Source organism: Panthera leo, chromosome B1 (assembly GCF_018350215.1).
Source record: "Panthera leo isolate Ple1 chromosome B1, P.leo_Ple1_pat1.1, whole genome shotgun sequence".
NCBI classification, from domain to species: Eukaryota; Metazoa; Chordata; class Mammalia; order Carnivora; family Felidae; genus Panthera; species Panthera leo.
In genome coordinates, this window is record NC_056682.1 from 170,533,385 (window position 1) to 170,560,812 (window position 27,428).

General features: G+C 39.7%; 1 protein-coding gene across 9 annotated transcripts in view; it reads left to right on the forward strand.

Annotated features, from left to right (window-relative positions):
• Positions 1-27,428, forward strand: part of APBB2 (amyloid beta precursor protein binding family B member 2) — a 383,377-nt gene that overhangs the window by 100,398 nt on the left and 255,551 nt on the right. For all 9 annotated transcript variants that reach the window (XM_042936518.1, XM_042936521.1, XM_042936515.1 and 6 more), the window contains exon 3: positions 15,736-15,841. The gene's annotated coding sequence lies outside the window, so the exon portion shown is untranslated. The remainder of the gene's footprint in view (positions 1-15,735; positions 15,842-27,428) is intronic.

Consider the following 27,428-nt stretch of genomic DNA (forward strand, 5'->3'; position numbering starts at 1 on the left):
TGGCAAGATTTCATTCTTTTTGATTGCCGAGTAATACTCCATTGTATATATATACCACGTCTTCTTTATCCGTTCATCCATCGATGCACATTTGGGCTCTTTCCATACTTTGGCTATCGTTGATAGTGCTGCTATAAACATGGGGGTGCATGTGTCCCTTCGAAACAGCACACCTATATGTCATGGATAAATGCCTAGTAGTGCAATTGCTGGGTCGTAGGGTAGTTCTGTTTTTAGTTTTTTGAGGAACCTCCATACTGTTTTCCAGAGTGGCTGTACCACCTTGCCTTGCCACCAACAATGCAAAAGAGATCCTCTTTCTCCGTATCCACGCCAACATCTGTTGTTAATGTTAGCCATTCTGACAGGTGTAAAGTGGTATCTCATTGGGGTTTTGATTTGTATTTCCCTGATGATGAGTGAAGTTGAGCATTTTTTCATGTGTCGGTTGGCCATCTGGATGTCTTCCTTGGAGAAGTGTCTATTCATGTCTTTTGCCCATTTCTTCACTGGATTATTTGTTTTTTGAGTGTTGAGTTTGAGAAGTTCTTTATAGATTTTGGATTCTAACCCTTTATCTGATATGTCGTTTGCAAATATCTTCTCCCATTCCTGTTGGTTGCCTTTTAGTTTTGCTGATTGTTTCCTTCACTGTGCAGAAGCTTTTTCTTTTGATGAGGTCCCAATAGTTCATTTTTGCTTTTGTGCCCTATATAGAATCTGCTTTTTTTTAAAAAGTCAAACTCAGGAACAGTGAGTGGAAAAGTGGTTGCTGGGAGTAGGGGGTGAGGGAGATAGGGAGAGGTTGGTAAAAGGGTACAAACTTTCAGCTATAAGATGAATAAGGTATGAGGATCTATGGTCAAATAAATAAATGTCAGGTGATGGAATGTGGTGATTAACTAGATGGGGGGAATCCTTTCACTATGAATACATCTACCAAATCCCCACGATGTACACTTTAAATATCTTACAATTTTATGTGTCAGCTATACCTCAATAGGGCTGAAAAAAAGAATCACTTAAGCTTCAAGTATATCTCCTCTACTGTGTAGTTTATTGCTCATGATACAATTTGGGGATTTAAAAACAAAAACCATGTCAGTACCAAAACAGCAGCCAAACAATTAGCTTTAAAAGGTCCTGAAATATTGTAGAGTGACGACTCTTTGACATAATTTATGTAAAGCTGTCATAAAAGCAGGAGGAGAGCAGTGGTAATTACAGGCCACTGTCTTGTTAGGTGAGTATTCAAAGATTTTAGGCCTCCATACCAGTCTAGGTTCCAGTGGGAAACAGGTGGCACATTCAGATGTGCTTGGACAGGTGTAGGGGAATACATAGGAGATAGTATAGTGCCCTGGGGATAATAGCCAAACTCCTCCCACTCGGGGCCTGAGCAGGAGAAGGGGGGGCAATTATAGGGTGACAGAGAGCTCTGTGTAGTGGGCCACCCGACAGCACCTGTGACCTGAAGGGACCCTGCAGGGAGGGAATCATTCTTCCTTCTGCTCTTCTGTGGGTACCTCTCCATTGGGCAAACCCAACCAGGAGCCAGAGGGTAAGGGAAGATGTTGTTAAATGGGTCGGCATCCTGGAGCAAAAAAAGGAGTGGAAAACAAAGGAAGGAGTGGAATCTTAGGTTTTAGGAGACCCCTAAGATGCTTTTCATGAGTTCCAGCTCTCTCCCACTTGCCCTCCCCGACCCTAACCCCACCCAGACACACCACAAATGAGCATTCCTAAGCCCCCTCTGGTATTCTGTGGTCACTTTTCTGAGGAGGGCAGAGAAGCAATTCATTAACTGAAGTTTGAGGACACTTCTAACTATTTCTGTGGTGTTTGGGTCTACAGTATATGCCATTGGATTTGGGAAGGGTTTGCATAATTCTTTCAGTCCTGATAAAAATTCAAAGCACATGTGTTACTGATGGTAGTATTAAACATTTTATTCTTTAAAAGTCTCTTTTATAGTTGGACACAGAAGGAAAAATACTGAGGCAGAAACTTAAAACCCTTGTGAGCTATATTCAATTTTGGTTATTCTGGTTGAAAACAAACAAAGCAAGCATTGAATTTTAGCCTCTTTGATCCAGATGGTTTTAGTTTTCTACCGTTGGACATATTAAAACTTTGAAGACACAGAAGTACCATTCAGTAAACTGCTTCTTTCAGCAACTTCTGTGATGTCCTGGTGCACTGGAAAGCCTTGGGTTTCCTTTCAGGCAGGAACAGTTAACTCTGAATTAGTCACTCTCTGTGCGAAGTCAGGGGCTTTTTATTTCATGCCAGGGGGCAGAGAAGAATTTTTTTTTCACAATTTGATCTTATAAAAATATTTGCCTTCTCATTTGATTTAGGTTCTGAGAATCAAAGATTCTAATAACAAAATGGCCAATATGGCCAACAAGTCTATCGGAAGACAGATACGCACAAGCCAATTTTAGGTGTTATTTCCTGTAATAGGAACTCAAGCTATATAGATGGTGAAATGACTTTTCCTCTTCCCCTTTTCTGAAATCTGGATGAAAACTGAGACCTGTGGCACGTTCCTGAATAAATATTCTAGGTCCTAAATTGGAAGCCCAGTTGAGGACTTGTGGGGAAAACAAAACTCTGTTTTCTGTTTATGGTTATCAGCCATGTTGTAAAACATAAATATAATTTATTTTGCTTTACGGCCAAGGAAAAAAATCATCTTGAACTTCCCATTGGTTGTCAAGAACCAGAACAGAGTATGTTTTTGTTTCATGGCTTTTTGCCCATGGGTAAGCTTTGCAGCAGAGACTCATTCATGTTTGGTCATGGGCCATTGGATTTGGGGAGCACCCACTGTGTGAGGCATTGTGTTAACATTTGGGGGTGGTAAGCATGAGTGAGGCAGTGCCTTAGTCCTGAGTTGGTTTATATAATTCTGCGGGGAGATTGGATGCATGAACAGATGCATGGCCTGCAGAGAAAGAGAGACTGCCTCCAGAGATGAGGGGCGTACTGTGGAAAATTACAAGGTAGGAGAGCTCCTGTCTCTCTGGCTGGAGAGAGCAAAAACACAGCTGGCCCTGAGCCAGGCCTTGAAGGATCCCGAGTGGAACAAATCAGCAGTGGTGGATTTGAATGAGTTCTGACTTCAATTACAAGCTTCGATTGTCCTCATCTATGAAATGGTGATCTCTTTACCACCCATATGACAGTACTTTTAGGAGACTAAATTACAAAATGCACTGCAAAAAGTAAAATACTATTAATGCTGTTACTTACTGTTGTGGTTAATATTATCAAATGGTGTCTGTTAAACATTTACATGTCTGTGATGGTCTACTGTAGTTTTCCAGGAGCGTGATCTAACAGAGTTATTGTTACTCACGGTGACTTATTACGCTAGCTCTGCATAGGAAGGTCTTTATGTGTGGGAGTCTAGAAAATCTCATAAATGCGGTGAAGAGAGTCATCGTTACAGTGGGGAGAGGTCCTTGGACAGAGAAAGGCTGAGTTCCCGTTGTTAGGGAAGAACCAGGAGTGGTTTCGTTGAGTATGTTAAGGCGCTGATGCCTAAGGTTCTAAATTTGAGATGGTAATATAGAACTTGGGAGTTAGGACTCTGACTTTTTAAGAAAATAAATACCCACACTTAAAAAAACAAACAAACAACTTTCTAGAGTCTTTCTGAGACTTTAAGAACTTGAATTGACTTAGAGAAGTAGGAGATGTGGTAAAGTCCTTTCTGGAAATGATTAAAATGTCATGTATGAAGCCGGAGAACTTGGAACCTGAAATATGTTAGGGTTGTATGAGGGGAGGGACATGAATGTATGAGATTAGGTTTAAAAAGCGTACACTACACATTTAGTCAGAGATCCTAGTTCTAATTCACTCCCCAAAGAGGGCCCATGTGTGTATTTCAGCGCCACTCCCTTTGCTAATGATGGCTGGACCACTCTTTGGAATTTGTGTAAGAGGTAGTTTAAGAGCCAGTCAAGAAAATCAACCTCACAGTCACACTCTTTTTTCCTTCTAAAAATAGACTTTTATTTTATTTTATTTTTAATGTTTATTTATTTTAGAGAGGCCGAATGCAAGTAGGGGAGGGGCAGAGAGAGAGAGAGGTGCAGAATCTGGAGCAGGCTCCAGGCTCTGAGCTGACTGTCAGCACAGAGCCTGACACGGGGTTCGAACTCACGAACTGTGAGACCATGACGTGAGCCCAAGTCAGACGCGCAGCTGACCGAACCACCCAGGCGCCCTAAAAATAGACTTTATTTTTTTTTTTTAGAACATTTTTAGTTTTATAGAAAAATTGAGAAGATAGTACACGGTTCTCTACTCTCTCCCCCCATTCCCCCATTATTAATATCTTACATTAATATAGTATATTTGTTACAATTAATCCACCAATAGTGATGAAACTGAAGTGCATAGTTTGTTCAGATTCTCATAGATTTTACCTGGGTCAAGAACTGTCCCTTTTTACTCACTGCCTTATCCCCTCACACAGAGTAGCTGTTTCTGGTAATAGTGGCTTTTCCACATATATGTCTGTGGAGTGACTAAACATGTAAGGTGTCCTGCCCACCCTTATGCCGTTAGAGCGTAGGAGGGAAGGATCCGGCTGCTGTGCAAATGACGCGCACTTTAGCGCTTGAGAGTTTGGAAGCAGGTGGGGCTATGCTCCAGTGAAGCCTGGCACTGCCATTGACTAACCTTGTGACTTGGGGAAGTCACCCAGCCTCGCAGAGTCTGTTTCCTCACCTGGGAGAAGAGGGTAAGAGCAGGTGCTGCCTACCTGGGGTAGGAATAAAACGAATAAATGGAAGAACGCAGGAGAGTGTGTAGAGCAGGGCCTCACACATGGGCAGCTGTCGGTAAATGTTGGCTTTTAAGTTTTACTGTGCAGGATGGATCGCGGTGAGTGGGATAAGGAGTCAGAAAAGGGAGATGCAGAGGTGCGCCTGGGTGGCTCAGTCAGTTAAGCGTCTGACTCTCGATCTTGGCTCAGGTCATGATCTCAGGGTTGGTGCGTTCGTGCTCATTGTCAGTGCAGAGCAGAGCCTACTTGGGATTCTCTCACTCTCGCTGCCCCTCCCCTGTTCTCTTTCTCTCTCTCAAAATAAATAAACTTAAAAAAAAGAAAGAAAGAAAAGGGAGATGCATAGAGTTGTGTGCATTGGTGAGGTGGTGGGTGGTGGTTAGGAAAGTTTTCCTAGAGAAGGCAGCATTTGAGATTAGGTCTCCTCTAACCAGTGGCACCATGACCAGAGACAGAAAATGCCAGGTTGAGACAATATAATACACAAAGGTACAGAGAGTGGGAAGGCATGAGAGAATATCTTCTAGAGGAAAGAAAATTATTTACTGTTTTAGATAGACCGTTGTCTATGGTAGTAAGACAATAATAGGACAAGGGAGATAAAACTGTAACGTCATAAGTATTTTTGTTTTTCTTTCTTTTTTAAGTATTATTTATTTAAGTAATCTCTGCACCCGGCGTGGTGTTCGAACTCATGACCCCGAGATCAAGAGTCACACACTCCTCTAGCTAAGCCAGCCAGATGCCCCAAGATCATAAATGTTTCTGACTGATATACATTTCAAGTCTTAAAAGTTTTCAAATATAGAAAAAAAGTAGAATGAATACTACTGTTAACATTCATAGAACCTCCATCTAAATTCAGTAATTACTGGGGCGCCTGGGTGGCTCAGTCGGTTAAGTGTCCGACTTCAGCTCAGGTCATGATCTCACGGTTGATGGGTTCAAGCCCCACATTGAGCTCTGTGCTGACAGCTCAGAGTCTGGATCCTGCTTTGGATTCTGTGTCTCCCTCTCTCTCTGCCCCTCCCCACTCATGCTCTGTCTCTGTCTCTCAAAAATAAATAAATGTTAAAAAAATTTTTTTTAATTCAGTAATTATTGACATTCTTCCATGTGTACTTCATCTGTAGAAATTTTCTTATATTATCTTTTGCCGAGCCATTTAAAAATAAATTACAGACATCATGACATTTTCCCCAAAATGCTTTAGCATGCATCTCCAAGAAATAAGGAAGCTGCTTTATGTGAACACAATACCATTGTGACACCCAATAAAATTAACATTTGTCCCCAAATATCATTTAATGTCAGTCCATAGTCAGATTTCCCACATTTGTCCCCCAAGTCTTTTAGCATGAAAAAAAAATTTTTAAACCAGATTCCAAGTAAAAGACTATGTATTGCATTATTTTTCTTTTGATTATCATGCTTCTTAAGTGTCTTTAAATCTAAAATTCCAACTAAGACATTAAGACTTTTAGGCTTTGGAGCATTGAGATTATGGTGCTTTTCCCTACACCCACCCCATCTATCACCAGTGTAGTTCAAAATAAAAACAATACTGACTATCCATAAACAAATGTAAGTCCAGATAGATTTAGATTCTGCCCCCCCCCCCCCCCCCCCATCAAGATGATGACTTTGATGTTAGTTTTAAAATCTCAAGTGGTCACATTTTTAAATAACTCAGCATATACCTCCTTGCCTTGAGTAGACCAACACTAGACTCACAGAATTCAGTAGAGCTACAGTGATGTGTTGTTTTTGGTTGAGCCCAATGTCGAAACTTCACAGATGTGAAATGACATCCTTAAAATGGTTCTGTGTAGACACGCAGAAGTGATTTTTGGTTCCGTTGTATAGATAAGCCTTTGGGACACTCAGTTCCAGTCCCTGTGGATAATTTCACAGTGAGTTTCACAATATTTCTTGAAGGCAAAAGTTGTTTAGGACTGTGAGTGGGATTGTGGTACGAATACCTGACGCTTGTGGTGGGAAACTCTTACGTGTAAGCTGGAAGAGATTTGGAAAGTAGAGGATGCAGAGCCTCAGAAGTGTGCTACTTGAACCAGGGATGCCTGGTTCTGCCATGGGGCGCTTGGCCTCCTCCTTGGTCTTCGGCCACTCTGAGTCATAGACACCAGTGGCTGGGCAGGTGTCTGGAATTGCTGCAGGTATCGGGGTGGGTGTGAAAACGCCCACCTGCCAGGGCTGCAGCTTCTACGACTCCCACTGTGCAACCTGGCAACCACTGGAGCTCCTGTGAAGGAGAAGGAAGTGGGTATTGGGGAAAGTTTTCCTGCCAACGGGCCCCCTCTGATTGCTTTTTTCCTAATGACGTCTCCCTGTTACACTTTGGAAGTGGGGCTCCTCTGGGCCTCATTTCTTTCCACCTCACTTGCAGGTGCATGGATGGTGAGTGCTGCTTTAATTGATTGCGTTTAGCCTTGTAGTGAAAGCCAGCCCACCCTGCCTCTCCTGGGAGAACCTCATTTCCCCCTCCGTTTGGACTTTGATGCAGTTCCATTGACCCACTTGGAAGGGATTCAGTATGTAGTGCCTGCTTGTTTTTCCTTCTGTCCTTAATTTGGCTTGCCTTTTATTGTCTTCCAACTGAATGGATTCTTTCTCTTTCTTTTAAGGGAAAGGAACCTGAGAAAAACAATGCTTGTGGTGGTGACTGTTAAGGATAATTGCGGTGTTATGTTAATCTACGTGTTAAAACGAGTAGATAGGGAATTGCCAAATTCACCAACCTGTTTTCTCCCAAGTCTAGTCCTTTTAAGCATATTTGTTGCTGAAATGAAGATGTAGCCGTGCAGAGAAATGTCCAAATGTACAGTTTTTAAGTGCAATTGTATATATAGTATTGAAAATTTTATTTCCATCAGCAAGAATCATGGTAAAATTCGTAGAAATTATAGAAAAGTGGAAAGGAGAAGCCCAGAGATAACTAGCATTAACACTCTGAATCTTACGTCTCGCTATTTCAATCTGTTACATCTCTCTAAGTGGGCAGACTTTCACTACAACTGTCTAGAACCTTTTGCTACTCAGAAGTGTGGCCCGTGGATTTCAGCAGCATCAACATCGCTTGGGAGCTTGTTAGAAATGTGGAATCTTGGGCTCTACCCCAGACATACTGAATCGTAATTTGTTTTGAAATAATGTTACATATACGTTAAAATTTAGAAGCTCTAGAACATAGTATATCCAGGGCAGCAAGCTGAGTGGATATGGCACAAAGAGCCAAGACCTGTGCTCTCCGTTCATCTTCATTTCCCCTTTGTCATGCTTTCCTAAAATAATTTCCTCCTCAGTATGTGATAAAGATAAAAATGAGGTCAATTTTTTTTTTTTTTTTTTAGCAAGGCATAGCAACCCTGTTCAGAAACCCAACTGCCTCCTGCATAAACATTTCATTCAATGAACATTAAGTGCCTACTGTGTACCATGTGTACCCTCAGCCGTCACGGACCCTCAGTTAAGGTGTGCATTGCCACAGTAGGAGCATATAGAGAGCACGGAGGATTGAGTGGTTGGTTTTGCAGGGATAGAAGTCACAAAGAAAAATGCTCTCTGATCTGAGTCTTGAAATGTAAACCAGTGAACATGAGTTATGAGTATTGCTAGACTCTAGAGAGAGTACAGAAATGCTCTCTTCCTTCAAGGATTCCACGCTTGATTTAAGGCCATGGGGACAGTGTTTAAAGCTGTAACTAACAATAGGAAGCACCTAGGTATTAGGGTAGAGCTAGCATTAACACTCTGAATCTTACGTCATTCAGAGCTCTGAATGTCAGTGTTACAATTGTGACCTTGGACACATGGTCTCAACTCAACACCCATTTCTTCTGTAAAGTTGGGATAAAATAATATAAATTATTCCACAGACTTACAGTGATTTTTAAATGAGATAACATAGCAGAGCACTTACCTACAGTGCGTGTAGAATTGACACTGTATGACAAAGCAATTAAAAAAGCGCCAAGTGAGTGCAGGAGATAGAAATATTGAGGAAGAACAGAGGAAAGAGAGGCCGTTTCTGCCTGAAATATGAGACTGTGGCCAACGTGGCCTCGAGGGTGTGAACGAGGAAGAGTGGGTTTGAAGGATGGGCCATGGGAACCAAAGTGAAAGACGAAGCTGCAATTTGGAGACTGGCTCGACTAAGAAAAGGGGTCATAGAAACAAGGGATCAAGTTTGGTGGGGAGAATTCTGTTTCAAACCCATTAAACTTGAGGCAGCTGCTGAGAGCTATGGTTCTGGAATGCATGTTTGCTTCCCTGGGCTGTTGCTCAGACACACCGTGTTCTGGGCTTGACCAGGGCTGGGATGACATCAGGTGCTCAGCCTTCCCTGCTTAGGGTGTTTGGTCAATAAGCTTGCAGAAGGACTCTTTCTGGCTCAGTGGAAATGGCCACGCCCACAGAGGGTTTCTCACCAGGATAGGAAACAAGGCACAATTTTTAAACCTTGAGACTTTCGTCTTCTTCAAAATGAGTGGAGGAGAACTGAACTTCTCTGTGGCTAATTTTTACCCTTTGTCATCCTCTTCCTTGAGTTTCTTTTTTCTTTTTCAATCTTCTTGCTCCCAACTAATGACCATTAGTTAATTGCTACAGAAGAGAAATGAATTGGAAGAAGTTTTTTTGAAAGACTAAATGCTGTAACACCAGTGGACTGTATTCCTGTCTGTGTCATTTTCCTTTCAGCCATGAACTCCTTTATGATCTCTCGTTGTACAGAATACAGATAGCCTACAAGTGATCATGGTTACTGGTTTTTATGCCTGCCATATAAAATGCTAACATTTTGCCAAATTTGCTTTATCTCTGTATTTGTGTCTGTCTGTCTGTCTATACATGCACGTACACACACACGCGCACACACACACTTTAAGTAATTTTTGCTGAGCAATAAATAAATAAGTAAATAAGTTTTGCTGAACCATTTGAGTTAGTTGTAGAGATCATGATCTTTTAGTTCTAAATACTTTAATAGGTACCTACCAAGCATAAGAATAGTCTTCCACATAACCCATTATACCATTATCACCAAGAAATATTATCTGATACATAGATAATATATGAGTACTTATTTAACTTTCCCCAGTTATTTCAATAAATAATGTCATTTATAACTATTCCTTTCCTCATCCAAGATTCATCAACAATCATTCATTGAATTTTATATCTTTAGTTTCCTTTCATCTAGAGCAGTCACCCTGTTTTTGTTTGTTTTTATCATTCATGGCACTGGTATCTTGGAAGATTTCAAGACAGTTGTCTTTTGGAACGTACCACAATCTGGATTTGATTGTTACTGTGTGACTAGATACAGATTAAGCATTTTGACAGAAATATGACGTAGTGATTATCATTTGACAAACAGTGACATTCAGTTGTCCTATAATTGATTATGCCAGCCATCACTTGGGTAAAGTGGTCTGCCAGAATTCTCTATTATGAAGACACCTTTTCCCATACTTAAATGATAAGTAATCTGTGGGTTGATACTCGGAGGCTGTGAGTATCCTGACCCACAAAACCCTTGCCCTAATGGTTTTAGCATCCATTAATGATCCTTGACTGAATCAATTACTGCCTGGGTAGTTGCAAAGTGGGATTTTCTGTTTCTGCTGTTTCTTTGGTGTTTTATTAGCTGGCATTCTTTGTAAAGAAGAGCTTCCTGCTATCCCTTATTTCATGAATTTCTATGAATTTATGGTTCCTTTTTTTATTCAGTGTGTTCTAACTCATCCATATCATTCTTTTTTGTTGTCGTTGTTGTTCAAACTGTGCCACATTTGGCCCTTTGAGACAGCTCCTGTGTCCTTTTGTCAGGCCTGTGTTAATATTTGAGCATCTCCTTGGTTTCTTGCATAGTAAGATGTTTTAGGCAATTTTGTACTTTCCTTGCCCCAGGGCTGGTCCCAGCTATTTCTGGAATGAACTAAGGTATTTAGAAGCGAAGATTTGGGTGCTCACGCTTTCTTTAAAAATGGATATTTTCTAGACAGAGTTAAACGTCAACAATCATTTGTTTAAGCTCTCCCATCCTCCAGCTTCTGCTAAAATATTCCCATGGAGCCACGGGTTGTTAACAAGTTGGAAGGAAAGAACCAGTTGAGAGGAGGAGGCCATCGAAAGTGAAGGTCTTTGGGCTTTGGACCAGAGGTGACACAGTGAGGCAAACAAGGAAGTGAGAATGTGCCAAAGACCAATTTAAATTACATTGGAATTCTGCCCAGGGAGTGACTAGAGAGCCCCAGGATATAATCCCTGCTTGTTTTCCAGGTAGACTCTGAAAATTGGTTGCCCTTTTTTAATATCCGATAATGCCAAGGGAGTGTGTTCCCCTGAGCTATACATGTGCTCATTCTTAGAGCGATTTAACAAATAGAGTTTCCATCCTGAGAGTTCCTAAGTGCTCTATATTTTCAGGGTCAGTGTGTGGTATGTGTGGATGGATGTATTTCAGCACGTCCTTTAAAAATGAAAATTTATCCTTTTCATTTTGAATCCTCACAACTGAATATAATATCTGACCTGCTGATTATAATATTTGGCTGCAAAAAATAATACCTGGTTGCAAATTGTTGAAGGTGCATATGTGCAGCATTTTAGGCGGCAACTTGTGAGAACTCAGAAGCCAAGAATTTCCAGTACTTTTCAAAGTAATCAGCATGCATTTGATAAAGTGATAGAGCCTCTGAGGGGTATCTTGAATTGACTGATTTTTTGGAACTCATAGTCCTCTGTGATCTCTTTTTATACATAATAGCAAAAGGAAAATGTTCTTTTGCCTTTTCTATTCTTAAAAACAAAACATGAAGCCAGTAGCATTTGTTTCCGTTTGATAGGGAACCTATGAAAATGCTTAAAAATACAAAAGCAAATTTGAAACATAAGGGTTTTGTTTTTGTTTGGTGTTCTTCAAAGTCTGCGTGTTTGGAAGTGAAAAACAAAACAAAAATACAAAGACTACTACATGTATACTTTGTCCGGCAGGAATATGGTTATTATTCAAATGGGTACACTGAATATGATGGGTTATTCAAATGGGTACACTGAATACGACGGGTGCTTTGTTATTTTATGAAACAGAACCACACCCACACATCCACAACCACTGACTTTTCATTCTCTGTACGTTCTTGACAATGGAGCATCCTATTAAAGCAATTGCTCTAAATAGTGACTGGGTGGACAGTACACCAGGAAGGTTAAACTGAAAATGAAAAGGAACACATTATTTAAATGTGCTGCTAGCCAGGCATAGGTGAGTAAACTCAGGTGTGTTGTGGCCAGATTGTACCAAATTGTCCTCTGACCCCTGAGGACCCTCACCATTCAGTTGTTTTGTGATGTCAGTGTATGAGATCAAACTCCGTGCACTCAGGACTAAGGAGTCACCATTTTTTTTTTAATGTTTATTCATTTTTTGGTGGAGACAGAGTGTGAGCAGGGGAGGGGCAGAGAGTGAGGGAGACACAGAATCTGAAGCAGGCTCCAGGCTCTGAGCTGTCAGCACAGAGCCTGACGCAGGGCTCGAACTCACAGACCGTGAGATCGTGACCTGAGCTGAAGTCGGACGCTTAACCGACTGAGCCACCCAGGCGCCCCACCATTTTTGGCAAATGTACAGTTTTCAAAGTCAAGTTTCATTGTTATTGGGAAGATTTTAATATAGCTGAGTCCTTTTGGAAGTCATGAAGATTAATCTCTCTCTCTTCTTACTTTCTATTTAAAACTCCCCCAAGTGGAGCATTTATTCCTACACCCAAATCCATTGCCCCTTGTATTTCTTTAATCTTGATCTTGTTTGAAAGGAGCTTTATCCAGAACACAATTTCTTCATTCAGAATGAAATTTCTTTCAGACATTAAGATAGCTTGTATACAATTACATAATTAAAAATCTCCTTTCATCTGGATTTTACTAATCCATAATAGTTTTAGCCAGTCAAAGCAAATTATATTTTGGCCTCTGTAATGGATTTATATACTTTGAACGTCCCTGTTGGGACTGTGTGTGCCTTGAATTGTGAGATAGAAAATACTTTCAAGGGTACAGTCATGAGACTGGATCTGTTAATGCTTGTGAAGGAAGCTTCTGGTGTCTGTGTTCTTGGGCTGGCCTTATTGGCTGGATTCACATGTGAACTTACAGTGGTAATAAAAAGAGGTTTTTCCCATCAAATGCCTTAGTTCTATTTCTTTTAACTTTTTTTTTTAAGAAAAAATTTTTAAGTTTATTTAGGAAGAGAGAGTATGCACATGTACAGAGGGTGGATTGGGGGGGGGGGAGGGCAGAGAGAGAGAGAGAGAGAGAGAGAGAGAGAAAATCCTAAGCAGGCTCTGCACTGTCCAAGCAAAGCCCAATGCAGGGATGGAACTCAGGAATCGTAAGACCATGACCTCAAGAGTCGGATACTTAACCAGTTGAACCACCCAGGTGCCCCCTTCGTTCTGTTTTTATATAGTATCTTGTTATTTGTAACTGTAAAAGTAGATGTGGTTATTGTGAAAAATTTGAGTACCACAAGAAAATGCAAAGAAACTAAAAAGTATTCTGTCCTAATATTATTATCTTTAATTAGCAGCTATACAAATGTTGACTTTTTTCCCTTCTTTTTTTCTAGCTTATAGATACTTTTAGACAAAGTTGGGGCTGTATTGTACATATTGTTTTATAGTCTGCATTTCCAATGAACACTGCTTAAAAACATTTTCCCATTTTATTAAATGTTTCACAGATTTAGAAAAAAACTGTTTACCCTTTGTTGGGTATTTATATTTTTACAGTTCCTTAAAATAATATTACTTGTCATAGAAAAACTTACTTGTACATACACATACATTTTTTGTATATCTTGGACTTTTTTAAGGATAAATTCAGAGTCTTTTTTCAGTTGATTGGTTTCAAGGAATGAAAACTAATTCAGTTCAGTTTGTCATTTCCAGTAATTACAGGTAAGCCCTCTTGCCTGCAAGGATCTATCTTTATAACTCTATCATCTTGATCTGTCCTAAATGGTGTGGTAGCACCTTATTTATCTAACACCATTAGGGAACTTCTCATAAAGTTTTCATTTACCTTAAACGAAGTGTCTACACTTGAAAATTATAAACATAAATGAGAATCTTTCTAAAATTGTATTACATATATTGCTGTCCTCTTTAACATAATGAAAAAAATATGAAAATCACCATTTACCCCCTCTGGTTTAAATCACAAGCATCTTTATAAACATCAGTTATGGTATCCTGAGTTCTGCTAAAACAAGATACAGGTGTTTCTTAAAACCACCATGTTATGCAAAAGCCTACAGTAAAACACATTGCACTTATGGGAAAAATCGGGTCAGGGACACAACACTCAAAAACCTTTATCAGTGACACATTAAAATAATAAGATAGGAACTGAATAAGAATTATAGCACAACTTTACACATGTTAGGTGGCTAAGAAATAAATAAATAGTATAGCCAATTATGACACTTTACCTTGACAAAATCCTGATGTTTTCTTGCAGACTGAGGCCTTGGCATGGTTGCAGGTTGTGAGTTACTTGAAGTGGTGGAAGGAGGGTTACCTCAAATTGGAAGGGAAGTTGGGGCAACATGTGTGGATGGCTGTGGCGCGTAACACACGGGCGGAAACTGGGATCGCTCGTTGATGTTAGAAGCATGGGCTTTGTGCATTCTGTGTATCTTTTTGCAACTGTGTTCTCCATGGATGCAATCTTACACTATTACCTAGGGTTTCCTGCAATGAAATCATGCATAAACAAATGTGAAATTCGAGTTATGCTCAAATTGTTCCCTAACATAGCCATCTTGGAATAAACACAAATGTTATAGCAGAACTGAGTGTACTGAGTAGTGACACAGTGATGTCTAGGGGATATTCCTCTTGTCTCTATCACTAATAGAGTTAATACACGTAAAACGCTTACGAGAAGAATCTGGCATACGAGTGAACACTGTATAAGTGCTGGCAGTAACAATGGTAGTAATAATAATAATAATAAAAGATGCCTATTGATGTTTGTGGGATTCTGTCTGCTTTTCACTTATGACTGCCTACTGTAGCAGTGCTTCCTTGCTCCGTCTAATTGACCTATTTCTCAATCTCTCGTGGCTTTTAAATGAGTTTATCGTGCTTAGAATTACATCTAGCATAAGGCCTAGAATGGGAGAACCTGGAGAGAGGGGTGCTGACTTTCAGTTATGGTTTCCCCACGGCATCTGTTTTACCTACCCAGACGTTTTAATCTTATGAGTTATTACCAATGTATTCATTTGTGAGATTGTTGGGAAGTAACTTATCTTTCAAATGGGATATGACCGTACAGAATTTTTGGATTTTCTGTTTGATGAGAAAAAAGTTCACACAACTCATTTTCTCATTCCCACCTGCAAAAGCGAAGTGTGCTTAAATGATTCCATGAGAAGGATGTTTACAAGTTGTTGACGATTTTCTTTAGGTTGTTGCTGTTCTTTTCTATTCACAGCCACTTCTGTGCTTGTGAGATGAGCTCATCTTTGGAAGGTGGAGCAGGGCAAGTGTGATGTCGGAAGACCTTCCCTCCCAAGTCACAGTATAATTAGAAGCCCAGATCCTCCCTCAGTTATTTTTTTATGACTCCCCGAGAAGGACATTTTTACCATGAATGATTGCCAAGAATACTTGCTGGATCCTCCTTTAGTGTCCTTAATAGGATGACAGATCAAAATACCATCTTGATTTAGGCCTTGTTAGTATTGTTCTGAAAGAAAAGTAGCTAACACAGCTTATCATTTAGATATTCCAGTGAAATCTGTATTGTAATTATGCAGAGAGACTCTGAATAGCATACGTATCTTGATTCTTAATTTCTAATCTTTGAATTTTAACTTTTTGTCTCTGCGCAATTTTTAGATATTTGGGCTGCTTGACCTCATTGCGTGATTGCTATGAATTAACAAGACTTCGTGGGAAAAAGGAACTTGCCTTTTGAGCTTTGTACCAAAGACCTGGGAAAAAAGTAAGTAATTTTCTAACTTGCTGTTTTAAAAAAATTCTTGTTATATGCCTCTCAGGAAGTTAACTGTGGGTCTGTGGCTTTTCAACTTTCTTTCTTGGCTTTGTAAGTTTTATATGCTCTTGCAGATTTGAAACATGGAAAGGGACTCAAGAGACCTTTGGAAAAAAAAAAAAAACTTCCAAGAGATTAGGATGACTTTCTGCATTTTGCCAAATCTTTTGGGTTTCATAAACTGAGTCCTCAAGGTTGCAATAAACCTTTTATCAGATGTGCAGTAGACAAATTAAAGGTAAAGCATTAGAATACTGCGTGCCAGAAAAGTGAGTCCTGTTTTCTGAGCTTCAAGTGTTTTAGACTTTTAGATAGGCTCTTTGGTTCAGAATTTTTAGAATAAGAATGAAATCCATTTGGTTCTTTTCTTGTCTAGAAAGGAAAACAAAATGCGTAATCACTTGTTTAAGACTTGGTCTCGGTAGAATTGACGTGCCTATCAGTTTTATTGTTTTCTAGCTTTCTGGAGGTACTCTAAGATATTCTAATTGAGACACTGTGTGAATGGTTTTGCTCTCTTTTAGACAAAATTGCTTGGGGCTCTAAAGTTCTGTTTTATTCCCTGATCTTTTTGAACAAGTAAAATGGGCCTTGAAGATAAAGTCAATCTGGTTTATTGTAGAATTTGTGTGGAAGTATGAATGGCCCATAAAATTGTAAGCAAAACTAAGCACATGCATGTACACACACACACACACACACACACACACACACACACACACACATCCTTTTTCCGGCATGTTCCAGAAACCATATCAACAATAGGAACCATTTGTCCATTTAAGTACTAGGTAGTGTCCTAAACTTTGTACGCCTTGTGTCTTATGGCTCCTCTGCATTTCTGACAGTACACATGAGCTAGTTAAAATGTGTCTAAAAAAAAAGGCAGAAAAGAACTCTCCTTTAGAAGTTCCATAGAAGTATTAATTATTGTTATATTGTATGCATTACAAATTTACTTATAATTAAACTGTGTATTATTATATAATAATTATAAGGTAAGGGTAATTAATTATGAAGCCTTTTTGGGGTTAAATAAGGTATTTGTACTGAAAAACTATTACGCACATGCACAGCACACACGCACCATGCATGTAACTTGCAAGAGCTGTCAGTATAAATTCACTGAAAGGAAGGACTTTGAGAATTTTCTCCAAAAACATTTTTTAATGTTACAGTGAAACATTGGCTGTAGTGAAATACTATTGTCCATGGCACTTAAAAAATGATAGCACTTTATTTATTTGAAAAAAAGTTTTTAAGTATTCATTTTATTAATTAAAAGGGGAGCCAGTGAAATGATAAAGCCAATTTAAGGAGCGTTTGAGCAACAGAGGCTTATATGACCCATTGTGAAGGCTTTTAAAAAGAATCTTAGAATAAGATGACTGGGTTAGATGCACAATTGGCTAATGTTTTACAGGGATATTAACTAACCTTTGGGGTTTTCTTTTCTATGGAACAGAGATCATTTGTATTGTATTGGTAATAGACAAGAATCATCTGTGTTATCAGCTTTCAGTAAATTAACATCTGCCTTTCCAAAATTGTAAAATATCTGAACCAATAGTAAATAGGAAGTCCAACAAAGGTACAGAGTCCTAGTGAATGAGTTAATCCTTGAACACACCTGCTGCTATACTGCACTAGCCCTGAAAACACATCCTATAATGCCTTTTGTCTATTTCTAAGTTTTTGGACAACGTGTGGATAAATATTCACGTTTTGGGGGAATTATTCTTTAAAAAAAGTTTGTTTTATGTTTATTTATTTTTCGAGAGGATGCGAATGAGGGAGGGGCAGAGAGACAGGGAGACACAGAATTGGAAGTAGGCTCCAGGCTCTGAGCTGTCCGCACAGAGCCCAATGTGGGGCTCCAGCCCACATGCTGCAAGACCATGACCTGAGCCAAAGTTGGACACTCAACCAACTGAGCCACCCAGGCCCCCCTTGCGGGGATTTATTCTTCATAGAAGTGTATATTATTACTAGCTAATAATAATAATAACAATTGCTAACCTTTACTGAGCACCAGCTGTGTCAGGCACATGCATTTTCTCATGGGCTTCATTTTGGTTGAATTTAATATTCACATATTAACCTTAACACAAAGGAAATCCTATGTGGTATACTTATTATTCCATCTTGGAAGGTATTTGAAAGAGGATTATGTTGGAAGTCACCAGCCAGTCCACAGAAGTGAAATGAAAAGGGCAAAAGATTAGTTCTCTGGGCTTCAGGATCCAGGTATTTGATGTTTAGATTGGAAATATAATTTACCCCCAGAAAGTAAGCTACTTAAACCACCTTTCAAATAATTTATCATCTCTTTAAAATTTAACCTAGTCTCTGGTGAGGTATTTTCCTTCTATTATACCACAATATTCCCTTTGTGCCATTGCTGTAAAAGGTGTATTTCCATTTTGTAGAGGCAAGGCATCTGTAGGACTTCTGATTCACACCAATACGCTAAAGATAGCCCGTGTTACCAGAGGGACCATGGCAAAAAGATCCCTGCTTATTAAACTGATGTCATAGGTGAATATTTCGATGCACAGAAGGCCATTCATAATTGACCTTTAGGTTAAAGAAAGAAAAGAAAAGAAGAAGGTTATAACGCATAAGTATGCTGTACATAAATCCAGGCCTGAAGAACTACTCACATGGAGGTCAAGGTTAAGGGAGAGGCAGAGCAAGGGAGAAGGAAGGAAATCTTTTCTGACAGTGACAAAAGTCATAGGAGAATGTTTTTGACGGTACTTTGAAAACTGTAAGGTGTACTTAAATGTATCAGTGGGGGGAGGCAAGCACAGTTTTGGGGCAAAATCTAGAACCTGGATTAACCTCCACACTTCTTTTCAGCATTTCTGTGGCCTCTACTTTTATTTTTTCTTTCTTGTATTTGTGATTAGAAAAGCATTTTATTTAGTTATTTAAGGTAGATTTCTGTTAACTTGGGTCTATCATGTTTATAAAGTATGGATGCACTTTTTGAAAAATTAGCCATGGGTTATTTTAAAAGAAGTAAAAAAAAAAAAAAAAAGCTTCTAGTTTACTGTTCTATTTGATGCACATTATGTTTATTTTTATGCCAGTACTGAAAGAGGATTCTATTCTTCAAATTGTTTGGTATCCTGTCTTTTCCACCTACCAATAAGTAATGAATTCCCATGCTAATAAATATTTATCTACAATGTCATTTTTAGTGAAAGTACAACAATGGGATCTTAGCTTTTTGTTTGATTTGAGGCCATCCTGGCTTTCAGTTACATAGTATAAATATGTGAAATACAATAGTGTAGGTTTTTCATCTGCAAACAGAAAGACTAGGATTCACCTTCTGTAATCTCTACAGTGTTTACTGTAACCAGACACGTTCTGGATAGGAGGCTCATGGGAGTAAATACGTGCTCAAAACTGTGTCACTGTCTGACAGGTACTGTGTATAACGTGTTGTGTCTTTGGTTCCTTTGTTATATGACAAGAGTGCAGGTGACATATTCCTCCCATTCTGCTGTCTTCATCAATATTTCTGTGCCTAAGGAAGGTTTCTACCTACATATTTCTCCCTCCCAAGAAACTCTAAATATCTCAGATGAGGTGGCGATGGGTACAAAAGGAGCATTTCATAGACTGTAGACTAGGATTTATTGGGGTAAATTGCAATCCAAAATAATTGGAGACACAATGTTTTATAGACCTTTGCATGCTTTCTCAGTTGTAAGTTCATATATTAAATCAACATTTCTTGAGCAACTACTATGTGCCAGCCACTGTACTAGGAGCTCATTACTCAGAGATGAATGAGTTATACCCTTGCTTTTAAGGAATGTAATCTGCGTTTCGAATTCAGATTCAAATAAACATTTATTCAGCCTGTACCATGTGACAAGCAGTGGGGTGGAACTTAGATGAGGTGTTTGATTACTAAAATTCAGTAATGATATTTATCGACCCATTCCCTCCCAAATAAGTCTGTAAATAGAAACTTCTAATCTTTAAGTTTTTTTCTCCTATTATATTTTCTTGAACTTTTGGTATCTGCTACTACTTGTTAGGTTAAATAAAAAAATTGGAAAAAAAGGGTAAACAAATAAGAAGCATTTAGTTGATAAACTTTGAGCAATGATTTTAAAAACATATACTTTTTTTATATTTGAAAACCTGTAGACATATAATGTGGTCTTAATTTTTCCTACTAGAGAAGATCTTAGCTCACATGATACAATTAAGTGTATTGAGATTTTATGCATTCTGCCCTTAGAGTGGCTCTACTGTCTGAACCAGTGTGGAAGACATAACATTAGGGCATTTGATTTTCACAGTAATTCTTGGGGTAGGAATTATTGAAATTTAGGTGGGCAGGGCGGGGCGGGGTGGGGGAAGTAACTTGTCCACATTTCACTCAGCTAGAAAATGTTTGAGGTAGGATTCTAACTCTGGCCCATCCAATTCAAAGCCCGTGTAGTATCCTCCTGACTCCCACAAACTGGTGGAGAATGTACACTCACAAATGCCTTGGGTGCACTGAGAAAGGAACAATTGGGAAATGTCTTTATTGCATGCAAGAGCTGGCAGTGGAATAAGTCTTGCCGGCTGAGTTAGAAGATAGGGAGGAAGGGGAGGAGTCGTTGGAGCTAGTTGTAGGAAAAGCACGTGCCAAAGTGCAGACGAATGGAAGCTCATGGCGTGTTCAGAGAGTAGCAAGAACACCACCGTGGCTGGGGTATGGGATGTGGTGGAGAGCACAGTTGGCTGTGAAATTGAAGAGACTTGGTACCAGAGGAGGGCCACATGGGTACCACGCTGGAGACTTGGGGTTTCTAAGCAATATATAGCCATAAAAATTTTATTTATTTATTTTTAAAATATAATTTATTGTCAAATGGGCTAACATACAGTGTGTAATATGTGCTCTTGTTCTCTGTATTTAAGAGTCTCTTATGGTTTGCTTCCCTCCCTCTCTGCTTGTAACTATTTTTTCCCCTTCCCTTCCCCCAGGGTCTTCTCATAAACATTTTGAAGTAGAAGAAATTTCATAATTAGATGGGACTTTTACAAAAGATCACTTGGGTGGCAGCGAGGCATATACACTGAAAAAGAGAAGACTGGAGACCCAGGGTTGCCATGTGAGGTCATGCAGATTGTTTACTGCATAAGGGCAACGTGTGTGCGGTGGGTGGTGGGGACTGATAATCATCCGCCACGTTACTTACTCAACTGTATGCTCTTGGGTCTGGGACTGCTTAGAGAAGGCACCTTTTAAAATTTGCATAATAAAGTGCTCTACTTTTTAATTGCTTATAAAATAATAGGAGAGATTAGGCAAAGAAATAACCATGTACCCTAAAGCCTAGGAGTCTGGAGGTAGACATGGTGGTCTTTTTACTAACTGTATGACATTGGGCACATTCCCCATTCTCAAGGTCTATCCCCTCATCTTTATTTATTTATTAAAATTTTTTTTAATGTTTATTTATTTTTGAAAGAGACAGAGACAGAGACAGAATGGGAGTGGGTTAGGGGCAGACAGAGAGAAGCACAGAATCTGAAGCAGGCTCCAGGCTCCAAGCTGTCAGCACAGAGCCCAGTGTGGGGCTTGAACCCATGATCTGTGAGATCATGACCTGAGCTGAAGTCAGACGCTCAACCGACTGAGCCACCCAGGCGCCCCTATCCCCTCATCTTTAAAGGAGAGTTGATAATAGGATCTGGCAGGGCTTTGGACAGACCAGGTAAGGGGCATTGGTAAGACAAAGAACCAGACACAGAAGATGGAGAAATAGTGGGTCAGAGACTGGAACCCATTGCTAGCAATTAACCCCGAGAGTGTGGCGGGACATGTAGTAAGGGTTTCTTAGGTTTTATTTTCCTTAATCCTTTAACAGTTCTTTTTTGTTTTGTTTTGTTTTAAGATTTCTTAAAAGATTTATTTATTTATTTAGAGAGCAAGCAGGGGAGGGGCAGAGAGAGGGAGAGAGAGAGAATCCCAAGCAGGCTCCACACTATAAGCCCAGAGCCAGATGTGGAGCTCGAACCCACAAATGGTGAGCTCATGACCTGAGCTGAAATCAAGAGTTGGACACTTAACCAACTGAGCTACCCACCCCCCCCGCCCCGCCATATCACTTCAAAGAGGGAGATGCTATTATCCTATTATTTAAAGATTTTGAAACTGAGGCTCAGGGAGGTTAAATAACTTGTCTAATTCCACACAGCTAGAGAGTGGTATAGATAAGACTCAAACCTGGGTCTCTGTGACTCTCATGTTTATGCTCTTAATGACTGTGCTGTGCTTAGAAGTGATCTTTTCTGTATGTTGAACTCCCTTAATACCCTACCTGAGTCCCTCTGATAACATATTCTGATTTTATCCTTTTGAATTGGGTCATAGTTATTTACATACTATTGTGTTTAATTTACTAGATGGGAAGATTCTGAGGACTGGGATCCAGTCTCATTCACTTTTTGTCTTTGTCTTTCATAACTCTTTGCTTAATAAAATATATGTTGATAAGATGAATAACCTCTTATGGTTTTTCTGTCTCCTAAAATTCAATAATTTTTTTATTGTATATGTAAAGCTTCAGTTGCAGTTATGGTTAAGTAGAATGTACAAAGGAGTCATTGGATTTTAATTTGACGTCTAGATTGATTGCTAAAGTTTCAGGCAATTCCTAATTGCCATTTTTCTCTGAGAAATAATTTGTGATTTGCCATCAAACACTGAGGCCAAGACTAAAATGTACTTATGGCGAGTCCGTTTTGGAAGCTTAAATCTGTGCCTGCTGCTTCACTGCCGGGGCAGGTATAACCACTCAAATGTCTTAAATGATATTTATGAGTCCATAAAAAATGTTACACTGTCATTCATGCAGGTAGGGACCTCAGTTTGCAAAAACTCATGAAACCCTTGTGCTGATAGTCACTCTTGTTTGGTCCTGGACTGACTCAGATTTAGACAATAAATAGAAGTGTTTTCCTAGTTCAGAGCAGATGAGCAGAGGCCCCGGGGTCAGACTACCTATGTTCGCATCCTGTTTTCTTGGTTTCTGAACTCCATGGTTCTTGGCGAGCAAGTGTCTATAAATGAAGATGGCTAAGAAACAAGGCTGTGGTAATTGGTTCATGTGCCTGGTTCATTGGGAATTTAGTGGGGAAAAAAAATGTACATTTGGATGAGAGCCACTTTTGCTCAGATACTCTTTAAAGGCCAAAATTGTAAGCTTATGGGCTGGAATTTGACATTTCAGTGTTACAGCCCATGTGTAGCCCAGGATGACCCTTTGCTGTTTTTAAACCAGAGTTCACGTTCTTGTAACTACTACATTTGCTTTTGTGAACTCTAAGGAGGGATTTTAGGCTTTGCTTCATGCTCTGTATGCCCTAGGAGAGTAGGAAATTATGGCTTTTTTAAAAAAAGAAAATGTTATTTGAGATCAGCATTGCTTCGGGACTTTGAAAAACTCTGGAGTTTCTTTCATCTTCCAGGGGAGTAGCATAAGTGAGCTGGGAAAAAGGAAACCAAACCCCAGGGAAGTTTCATAGCTCGCTTCTGCCACCGTTACTGGAAAAGAGGAAGGAAAGGTCTGTAAATAGCTCTCATGGCCTCAGTAGGCTAGAAGTTCAGGTGTGCTGGAAATAGAACACAAGGGACCTTCTTATTCCCAGCGGCCACTGTTGAGCCTGAGGGGAAGTGAAATAGCGGCAGAACGGGTCTCAAAACATTGCTGTGTGGCAAAAACAAGCGTGTGCCTGTCTGTCACAGAGTTGGTTTTCTTCCATAAATGCGAAGTTGCACAAAGACTCGTGATGTTATTCTCCTTTGAGGTTTTATATTTGAGATCGCTGGAAAAGCAAGCAAGTTGGATAAAAATACCCTTCAGATCCAATCTTGTTCTTGTGGTTTTTGACTGCTTTGTTTTGCACTTTAAAATAAGGGCAGGGGCGCCTGGTGGCTCAGTTGGTTAAGCATCCAACTTTGGCTCAGGTCATGATCTCACAGCTCATGAGTTCGAGCCCCATGCCAGGCTGTGTTCTGACAGCTCAGCCTGGAGCCTGCTTCGGATTCTGTGTCTCACTCTCTCTCTGTCCCTCCCCTGCTCGTTCTCCCCCCCTCTCAAATAAATAAACATTAAAAAAAAAAAAAAAAAAGAGTAGGGGCTGGCTCAGTCAGTTAAGTGACCGACTCTTGATTTCAGCTCAGGTCATGATCTCACGGTTCGTGAGTTCAAGCCCCACATTGGGCTCTGTGCTGATGGTATGAAGCCAAAAAAAAAAGAGTAAGGGCACACTTCGCCTGGACATTCTTGACGAGGAGAAGCATGAGTTATCAATAAATGCTGAATTTAAAAACCATTTCCTGGGTTACCTTCCCCCAGTGTATGACTCCTGCAATAGAGCTTCAGCCTGCCATAAGCTGGTAAGCCCTTAATACTTGGATACTTTGGTAGGGAAAATAAAGTTGGATCATATACCTTTCCCTTTTACTTGTGAACTAATTGTTGTTTTCCTGCATTTAAAAGCAGATGTTAAACTCCTCCTTTGATGTTCAACAGCAGACAGACTTCAGTTGTGTGTTATAGCTCTTGATGCATATCTGTTGTTTGAATGAAGCTCAGCTTCAGCAAATTAGATTTTGATGGTTACATTTTCATCTGGAGCCACAGAATGGAATGGCAATGTATGCTTTCATTCAATACACATTTCTTGGGTTCTGGCTGGACCCTTTATGTAACTCATTTTTCAAATCTCACAGATTCCACAAAGAACTTGCAAACTGGATGGTGCTATCTCTATTTAATAGATAAGAAAAACAAGGTATCTAGAATGATTAGTATTATTTTAGACATAAGAAAAATAAAGCATAGAGAATGATTAGAAACCTTGCTCAGGGTTACATTGCTATTCAGTGGCTGGGAATCTGATCTGGGGATTTGGGTTGATCTCAAAGCTGTTACTCTAATGGGGCTGCCATTTAAGAGGAGATAATCAATGGAGCAAAAATGGTAAGGAGTTGGAATCAGGAAAAAAGTAGTTAACCATGAGCCCCGCATTCCTTCATTTACTCCATAGATATTTATCGAGTGCCTGTTTTGTGCCGCAAACTCTACAAGTTGCTGGAAAGTCACTAGCAGGCAAGACATCATGAGTCCATCACCAGTTTTATGGCGGAAATAGGGATGCAAGTGCGTCTTGGCTGAGGGAGCTTTTGTAAATTTTTTTAAGATGTAGACATTTTGACACCTAATGAAAATAGTTTATTATTCTTTTACATCAGTGCATATACTAAATTATCTACAAATGAACAGGGAGGTGGCTTTGCTAGACTACTTTGGAATTCTACTCCCCGCTTGAGCTGCTTAGGATATGCAGAAACAGAGGTTGGGGTGAAACTGTATTGAGTTTTAAACAAAGTGTTGCAGGGGCGCCTGGGTGGCTCAGTCGGTTAGGCGGCCGACTTCGGCTCAGGTCATGATCTCGCGGTCCGTGAGTTCGAGCCCCGCGTCGGGCTCTGTGCTGACAGCTCAGAGCCTGGAGCCTGTTTCAGATTCTGTGTCTCCCTCTCTCTGACCCTCCCCCGTTCATGCTCTGTCTCTCTCTGTCTCAAAAATAAACAAACGTTAAAAAAAAAAAAAATTTAAAAAAATAAACAAAGTGTTGCAAACAAAAATTTGGACAGTTACCTGGCAAGGACTGTATCTAATTCAGCTTTGAATTCATTTTATGTAGGAGGTCCTTAGCACAATACCTCATATGTAGCAAATACCCAGTAACTCTGGTTGATTGGCTCAGGGATGGAAAATAAAATAGGGAGAAGAGGGGACAGGAGTCTCCGAGGAAGGGGCATAAGTTAAGGTAATATCAAGGAGGAGTGTGATGGCAATAAAATAAACCAAGAAATAAGCAAGGAGAGCACATGGCATGTGACGGACTTAAGCCACATATACAAACTGTTTTAATCAAGGTGGGAGGAACTATGCTTTAGGGAATCTGGAAATGCCATTGGGTGTGGGTGCTTGAGAAAGACTTCTCTTGATCTTACTTGGTGCTCTGACCTTCTTTTCACGTAAGCCCTCTAGGCCCCTTTCCTGCCATGGTCTTGATTTCAGTTTTTAAGACTTTAGGTTTTTAAGTATGGTGTTTGGTTCTTTAGCAAGTTGGGTGGCCATATGTGTCCGTTTGCTGGGACTGTCCTGAATCTGCCTGTTTCCTGTTGTTGTTTCGATAATGCCCCCCTTCACTGTCATGTGTTCTGGCTTGGATGAGAAATTAAATGGCCACCCAGCTGAGGGACTTTGGTGACATTCTGTGTCTTTAAACAGAAATCTTACAGCCTTGGGGTGCCTGGGTGGCTCAGTCACTTGAGTGTCTGACTCTTGATCTCGGTCATGATCTTATGGTTAATGAGTTCAAGTCCCACCTTGGGCTCTGTGCTGACAGTGCAGAGCCTGCTCGGGATTCATTCTCTCCCTCCCTCTCTCTGCCTCTCCTCTGCTTACATGCACTCTCACTCCCAAAATAAATAAATAAACTTAAAAAAAAATTCTCTCTTAAAAAAGGAAATCTTACAGCCTTCAGACTACTTTGATGAATTCAACTAATGTAGATGTAGTACCAGTAAAATTACATGTTAGATTAGTGTCTGATCTCTTATAATAAGTAGAAAGACTGATGAGTGGTAACTGAAGAGAATCAGATGTTGAGCAAAATAACCTGATTTTGACAAAATGAACTTTCATTCCAACTAATGGCTGGTGTAGCCATATGAGAAAGGGCATTTAAAGGTTATTACAATGATGGGTCGTGTTTAGGGAATCTGGCCTCATTCGAGAAAATCTTGTCATCATCGGTAGTTTTGATTTAGCATCTCACTGTTTCCACAGCAGTGGTAATTTCATTCAGATGCATTTTCATTTGCTCTCTAAGTAGAAAGTAAAAGAAATCATTTCTTAGAACAGAGGATTTGTCAGAGGTTTAAAGAAATGGCTGGAGGGAAAATAGTAAAATTCATATTCTTCCCCTTAAATTTACCGTTAAATTGTGTCTTTTGTTGAAAATGGTGGTAATATTTTAATCAAATGAGACATTTACGTAGGGACTCCCAAGGCTTTAATAGAATGTATTTTGAGGTTTTTCTCTTGATAAATAGGATTAAATTGGTTTTATAGTTCATATACTTGGCTCTGAAGAAACAGACTAACATATTGCCATACAGATATATGTAAAAGCTTGAGGTATTCAGGTAATTCTTGACGATGATTGTGGTATGAGAGTTTGATGGAGGATTAAAATCATGTTATGGCCAGCCTCTTTTCCCTATTAATATTTTATGAGACGGTGGTACATTTGCCTTCAAGTCCCATAGTTTCTTGTTCCCTGCAACGTTATCTTTTGTAGGAGGGTAACTTTCCAGAGTAGAGGGATTGTATCTCTAGAATTCTAAAACTCAGTTGTTTTAGAATTAAATTCTGACTCTGCCACTGGCTATCTGTGGGTGAACTCTTTCTCTGAGCCTCAATTTTCTAGCCTATAA